Raw genomic sequence first — 7,592 nt, forward strand, 5'->3', positions numbered from 1 at the left:
TACCGCGGAGACGCTCTTTACGTGTGCACGTCTTTGGTTGCGGTAACGCGATATTATTTTGGCCACCTTCGCCCAAACTTTTGACACCACTTTTATTCGGGATGAGGAACAGGGGAAGCAAGCAAAAAAGAGGGACAACCTCTGTGCATGGTCACTTAAACCTACGTCTCAAGCTGAAGCCAAGTAATGCGTAAAAGTAATTTTTACTCGACATTGGTCAAAGTGGATTCAGCTTATGACAACGTTGGCTGACAGAAAGAGCACACACTTTGAGTCACTGAATCAGCTGACAATTTCTGATCAATTGTGCAATGAGCAGGGGGACATGTCACATTTTGGGCTAGGGAGCCTAATGCAGGCAAGCAGGTCTATTCCACAGAAGGAATGTCTTCTTAAAAGGCACTGGCGGTCCGAGACAGTTTTACCAAGGGGATTGTCTCCCTTTTTGTTGCATATAGTCAACAGGGTTGCAAGAAACGTGTTGAGAAGAAAAGACGTCAATTAACTGCAAAAGATTCGAGAGGAATCAAAGGTGAAGCCACCAGGAGCCCGTTATCCTCTGGTGTTGTCATAGTTCAGAACTACAACCTACCTGGAGTGTCAAGAAGTACAAGGTGTTCTGTGCTCAAAGACATGGCCAAGGTAAGAAAAGATGAAACCCGACCACCACTAAACAAGAGGCACAAATTGAAACGTCAAAACTGGGCCAAGAAATATCTTAAGACAGAGTTTAAGATGAACTGATGAGATGAGAGTGACTCTTGACGAACCAGATGGATGGGCCTGCGGCTGGATCAGCGTTGGGCACAGAGCTCCGTTTTGACTCAGACGCCAGCAAGGTGGAGTCCTGGTATGGGCTAGCCGCTAGCGGGACCTTTTCGGGTCAAAGATGGACACAAACTCAACTCCCAAACCTACTGCCAGTTTTTAGAAGATACTTTCTTCATGCAGTGGTACAGGGAAAAGTCAGCATCTTTCAAGAAGACCATGATTTTTATGCAGGACAATGCTCCAGCGCATGCATCAAAGTACTCCACTGCATGGCTAGCCAATGAAGGCCTTAGAGATGAAAGAATGATGACATGGGCCCCCTTCCTCACCAAACCTAAAACCTATTGAGAACTTGTGGGCCCTTTTCCAACGGGAGATTTACAGTGGGGGAAGACAGTACACCTCTCTGAACAGTGTCTGGGAGGCTGCGGTTGTTGCAACACAGAAAATTGAGTGAAACCAAGAGGACCTGAGCATCACTGTGCTGGATACATTTGTTACCAGCAGCATCTTGTCGGAAATATGTCTGGAACAAATTCAGGCTCCAAGATAAGAGAGGTGGCAGACAAAAGAAACCGAGAACTAACACACACAAACAAAGCCTAACTCTCGCACGCACGCACGCACGCACGCACACACACACACACACGCACACTTGCACACAAACACACATTAAGGAATCCTGTCTGAGTGTGTGTGTGCGTGTGCGTGTGTGTGTTCGCGTGCGTGTTAAGTTTCGTTTTCTATTCTCTGCCTCCTCCCTTATCTTGAAGACTGAATTTGATACGGAGACATATTTCCAACAAAATGCTGCTTGTTACAAATGTTGCCAACACAGTTACTCTCAGGTTATCTTGGTTCCATTCAGTCATCCATTGGTGCAACGCTGCCGCACGGTCTCCTTGCCGTCCCAAATCTTCATCAATTGAAATTTTACTCTCTGTGATTCCACCTGTCACAATTGTCTTTGTCAGTGATGCCATACACTCAGTCATTCAAAAGAACCTAAATGACCGTCCGGCTCACTTTTACGTGGCACATGCATGATGGCATCAGTTGGCAACAAGCAAATACCCAAATACTTTGGCTCCAGGCACAAATCTCATGAAGAGCAACAAGTATCAATTTGGTAATAAATGTTTAGATTTCAAAGTGTATTTCTTTTTGTGCATGCGTCTGTGTGTGTGTGTGGCTCAGTCAAAATGAGTTAGTGTGCCATTCCACAACTATTCATTTTCACAAAGTCCGCTGTTTCAGATTTTAGATTAGCAATTTGCATATCCTCCAGAATGTAAAGAGAAGTGACCAGCTCAACTGCTGCTTGAGTGCAAAATAAACCTTATTTGCCTTGAAAATGAACTCCACACACACACACACACACACACACACACACACACACAAAAACCACGTTTCCACTGCAAACTTCCCAGATTTTTTTTTTTTTTTTTTATTCAATTGAGAATTTGGAGTCAATCCTCAGGAGGTGGGTGGGGTGGACAATCAAAAACCCAGAAAGTTTGACAAACTCCAAGTATTGATTATGCAAAAACCATTAGTCAGAATCTGGTCCAGAAGTTGATTGACAGCATGCCAGGGAAAACTGAAGATGTCTTGGAAAAGAAATGTCAACACTGCAAATATTGATTTATTGCATGAATTCCCAATAAAATCTTTTGAATGGTATGTCTTTGTATTTACCTCATCATAGTCACTAACAATAAACGCTAGTTTGCGTGTCATCAACTCTATGTGGTCTCTTTCAACTCTACTTTTCATAATGAAATGTTGCTTAAGGCCTTGCTTGAATTAGAAGATAAAGCACACAATCAATTTATACCAGTGAAGGCTTTTGTTCCACTGCTTGAATGAATGTGACGTTGAGGGCGTCCCTCTTTCCTGTGGGCCTGCAGTGGTGCAAAAGTACTTTAGTTGTAGCTGTAGCAGTCTGAATGGCCTTCTCTTTGGAAGTAAAGACACAAGCCCAAAAAGGTTCAGAACTATGCGCGCCCACTAACTAATTGGGACATCTAGTGGCGATCGTTAGTTATTTTTCTAGAATTTTAGGTTTTAAATGACATAATTTTAGGCAAGGGCATTTTGGGAAAAAAAAAATATATATATAATTTGTAATTGTTTTTTTTAAGTGAGGTAGTGAATCACGATATAATCAATCATAATATTAGTTGCTGCTTTGATTTAAAATAAAATTCCTAATGTATTTTTTGAGAACAGGTCTGTGCTATTATTCTCAAAGGACACTCGATATATATATTTTTTTTATTTCAAATGGATCAACAAATAGCACAAGGCTGGGGGGAGGGCATGCTTCAGCTTATCGGAGTTATCCAAAAGCGACATAGAAAGTAGGAATTAGTTGGCAAGATATTAAAACAGTGACACCAGAGAACAGCAAGGCAGCATGTGAAGAATTTATAAGAATAAAGGCAGACTGTGGGTAAAAGATAGTGGGTAAAAAAAAGTTCGTTTTGTTTATTGTAGAGGCAATTCGCTAGCTAAATAAATAAATAAATAAATAAATAAATAAATAAATAAATAAATAAATAAATAAATAAATAAATAAATAAATAAATAAATAAATAAATAAATAAATAAATAAAATTGTGAGGGCAGCAGAGAAATATCCAAGCATTGGTGGGAACCAGTAAAGGTAGTACGCGCATTCAGACTGGAACATATTCTGCAGTTAGAGATCAGAAAAGTTCAGAGAGAGTTTTTTGAGTTCCCTGGGAAAACCGGGCTAATGGAACGGGTAGTGTTTTTCAGTCTGTAACTGCCGGCTCTCTCGTCATAACATTCAACCCAGTAGGTGGCGGTAATGGCCCATATATCAGGAGGTAAACTGGCAAAAAAAAAAAAAAAGCAGGAAAGAAGATTTTTTTTTCTTTTGGGCAGGCGGAACCTTGCGCCGATCGTTGCGTCAACTCGGACTTCTAACCTAAAGCAAACGCCAAAGTAAACATAGGTTCCCTTCCAGTTCGTGCTTTTAATATCAGTCTTGTTTAAATTTTTGTTTTGAAGAAAGAGAATGGCAGTCAGTGCGGTTCATCTAGAGTCGGACGCCTTCCTGGTGTGTATGAATCACGCGTTGAGCACAGAGAAAGAAGAAGTGATGGGTTTGTGTATCGGAGAGGTAGAACTCACCAGGGTCGTCCACATACACTCCGTCATCATCCTCCGCCGGTCGGACAAGAGGAAGGACCGGGTGGAGATTTCCCCGGAGCAGCTGTCTGCCGCCTCCACGGAGGCCGAGAGGCTGGCCGACATGACAGGTAAGCCGATGCGGGTGGTTGGCTGGTACCACTCCCATCCGCACATCACCGTGTGGCCCTCGCACGTCGACGTCCGGACTCAGGCAATGTACCAAATGCTGGATCAGGGCTTCGTGGGCCTCATCTTCTCCTGCTTCATTGAGGACAAAAACACCAAGACGGGCCGCGTTCTGTACACCTGCTTCCAGTCGACCCAGGCCCAAAAGGGTTCTGACTACGAGCGTGTGGAAATCCCGATTCACGTTGTCCCGCGCGAGACCATCGGTAAAGTGTGCCTGGAGTCGGCCGTGGAGCTCCCGCGGATACTGTGTCAAGAGGAGCAGGATACATACCGGAAGATCCACAGCCTGGCCCACTTGGACCCTGTCACCAAGATCCACAACGGCTCTCTATTCACCAAGAACTTGTGCAGCCAGATGTCAGCAGTGAGCGGACCGCTGCTGCAGTGGCTGGAGGATCGCCTGGAGCAGAACAAGGAAATCATTGCGGAGCTGGAGCAGGAGAAGGAGAGACTGACGCAGCAGCTGAGTGCCCTCTGAGTGGGTGAAGGATGGGAGAAGAGTTGATTGGGACACAGAAGAGTTGATTGGGACACATATTTCGGGTTATGTTTGCATTTCCTTCTCTGAAGTGGTCATTGCAGTTATTCCAAATACAATGTTGACTAAGTCAAATGTTTGCTCTCCGAACAAGGACAAAAATAACCCAACTTGCTTAAGTTGGAGCACTAGTGAAGAAAAGCAATGTTTTTTTTTGTCTTTTTTTCCTTGCAGGCAGTGGTAAATAGAGCAAGTGCCTATATTTGAGATTTTATACTCTCCATTGGTCATATACAATTGTATGCTTTGCTCTCACAAGTAAGAAAATTAAGTTCACTCCTACATCTGCCTCACTTGTTAAGGTTTTTTCCCCCCTAATACTACTGTGACATTTCTGAACACTGGCAAAACAAGTAGAGCACAATAGTAACACGTGTTACTCGTGAGGCAGTCGTGACTAAAGAAAATCTGATAAGGTGTTAAGAATTGGTACATGTCTCTAACAGAGCCCATCTAACCTATCCATGTTAAACTAAACATACAATTTGTTAAAGTAGAAAAAATGTGCATTTGGATTCATGGACGGGCCCTTGTAAATACTGTATACTGTACATAAATGGAATATACAAGCTTCGCAAGTTTTTTATCTTATCTCATATTTTATGCACTACACCCAAGCCAAATAAATCTGTTGTTGTGTTCATATAACTTGATGTATGAGCGATTTTTGTCCTTTTGTTTTATTTTTGGACGATTGTAATTGAATTGTCACTAAAGTCTAGTGACTAGAGCATAGGTGTCGAACTCAAGGCCCAGGGGCCAGACATGGCCCGCCACATCATTTTATGTGGCCCGCGAAGACAAATTGTACATTGACTTTATGTGTCAGGACTAAATTAAATATTGAGTTCACTTTTAAAAAAATTGAGTTATTGCTAGCAATTTTTATTTCCATTCATTTTTTCAAATAATATGTATAACATATTTTTCTATCTGATTTAAAAGCTAGTTATTCATTAGTTTGTCGTGTAGCCTATACTTTATATAGAAGATGCTGACAGTTACAATAGCCCTCCGAAGGAAACAATGATTATGATGTGGCCCTTGACAGAAATTTATTTGACACCCCTGAACTAGAGGGACTCTTGTGAACTACCATGCACTACACTGGGAAGTCATAAAGCCGGCAGGGCTGACAAGAAGCAAACAGGGACATTGTACGGCACGGAACTCCACGACAGCTGAAGGAGTACGATGGCGAAGTCGTCTGCAGGCAAAGGAAAAAGGGGGTAAATTTGAGCATTGCTAGGGCCGCTCCTGTTCTGGTTCCAGAGCGTTGATAAAGAGGATGGGAGGGGATTAGCGGGAGTGGGATTATCCTGTGCTAACCTTGGAGAATTGTTCAGCAGTTACTGATATTGAAAAAGATGAGATATTGGCCCAAAATTTAGTTTAGTCTATAGCGCAGAAAATTTATCAGGGGTGGCAAAAAATAGGAAAGAATGTACAATACGTGAAAGATTCTAAAGCAAAATGTTGAAATATCAGAACCCAACATTGGAAAATGTTTTGCAATAAGAATTGAACTCTAAATGGCGTTTTTGTCAACATAGCAACTTGAACACAGCAGGCACAAAGAAAGACCGTGTTTGAGATTCCACCTCCAGAAATGATGTGGTCTGATCTAACTACTTTTCAGTGAGCTCACCGTTGTTCTGTGGAATTCTGTTAAAAATGCGTCACTCTTCATCCTCTGCTTGTATTAATTTATCAGCAATCTGAGGTCCATAATAATGAACAAGTAACATCAGGTGAATTCCATTTTTAGTCGTCCGTCTCACTTGCACTTGTGTCCTCTTCCTTTATGCCAGGTATAAGTATTCCTCGTTTTCTGCTGAGTTTGTGTACTATGGGAGTGGGTTGACGAGGGAGCGGCGGTAGATGAGCATGGGCGGCGGAAAGCATGTGTCCTCCAGTGGGTCCAAGCTCGCTGACCTCTTTAGATAGCTTCTCTATCTGCTCAGCTTGTTTTCTCACCAGTTCCTGAAGACTCCAGATTTGGTCCTTGTCTGCTCGCCTGCTGCAGGCCTGAAGATGCTTTCCCTGAGTACACACAAGTACACGAAGGTATTTGGTTCGGGCCGATACAGACATAAAGATTCAAATTCACTGAAAGACCAGCAATATTTTTGATTAGTAATTGAAGTAGATTGGTTTCGTGTATTACTGTTATTGTCGAAATAAAGTTTGAGATTGGTTTTAGTTTTCATCCGTCTAGTATGCAGTGATTCTCGAAGAGTGAAAACCACAGTACCACACTCTCGCTCCAACTAAAGCAGTTACTACAGCACCACGACTGTTAAGATAAATAGTACTTTTTCATTTAATCATTTAAGATTTTCACTTTGAAAATTCATCTAGGTTCAATAGAAATGTTTTTAACTTTTATGTTCAGATAATGGATGGATAGATGCTTCATGATGCGGTGTTTGTGTTAAATTGTATTACAGTGGCTTACAAATAACAAAATATTTACCATTTAAGAATAAAAAAAACGTTTCATCACTTTTCATTAAGACCTAAAATAACAAAAGGCGAGGATGTGCAGAAAGTTAGACAAAACGACAAAAGGATAACGTAAGGCGTTACCACAAGACAAACAATTCAAAAGAGTCACATGTACTTACGGTGGCAAGAAGAAGAAGAAACAAAATCCATAAGCGCACAGAACACACAAAAGTCATCACTTAGTACATGAGAGAAGTGAGTTCAAAAACTACAATGCACATGGAAAAGAGCGATGCAAACATTCTGCACCAGCACATTGCTGAAACTGCCCTCAAGTAGCTGCTGATTGGAAAAAGGTGCCTGGTGTGTAGGCCAGGCAATTCCCATGCCCACCTCGCTCAGACACTCCCACCACATTTACCCAGTCCGAAATGCCCACAAATCCAAGATGGAGACGATGTGGAACCCGGTACCTTTGCCCAAT

General features: G+C 42.1%; 1 long non-coding RNA gene and 1 pseudogene across 1 annotated transcript; one reads left to right on the forward strand and one right to left on the reverse strand.

The window, feature by feature from the left end:
* The first annotated feature begins 3,670 nt into the window (after window positions 1-3,670).
* On the forward strand, window positions 3,671-5,308 carry LOC148389925 (lys-63-specific deubiquitinase BRCC36 pseudogene; annotated as a pseudogene).
* Window positions 5,309-5,524: 216 nt separating this feature from the next.
* On the reverse strand, window positions 5,525-7,493 carry LOC148389926 (uncharacterized). Its single transcript, XR_015861580.1, has 2 exons — window positions 7,288-7,493; window positions 5,525-6,703 (listed from the first exon to the last, which is right to left on the reverse strand). It is a non-coding gene; the product is annotated as an uncharacterized LOC148389926 (long non-coding RNA).
* Window positions 7,494-7,592: the final 99 nt, after the last annotated feature.

The sequence above is a fragment of the Syngnathus floridae genome, chromosome 12 (genome assembly GCF_059516105.1).
Source record: "Syngnathus floridae isolate MCC-2025c chromosome 12, RoL_Sflo_1.0, whole genome shotgun sequence".
NCBI lineage: Eukaryota > Metazoa > Chordata > Actinopteri > Syngnathiformes > Syngnathidae > Syngnathus > Syngnathus floridae.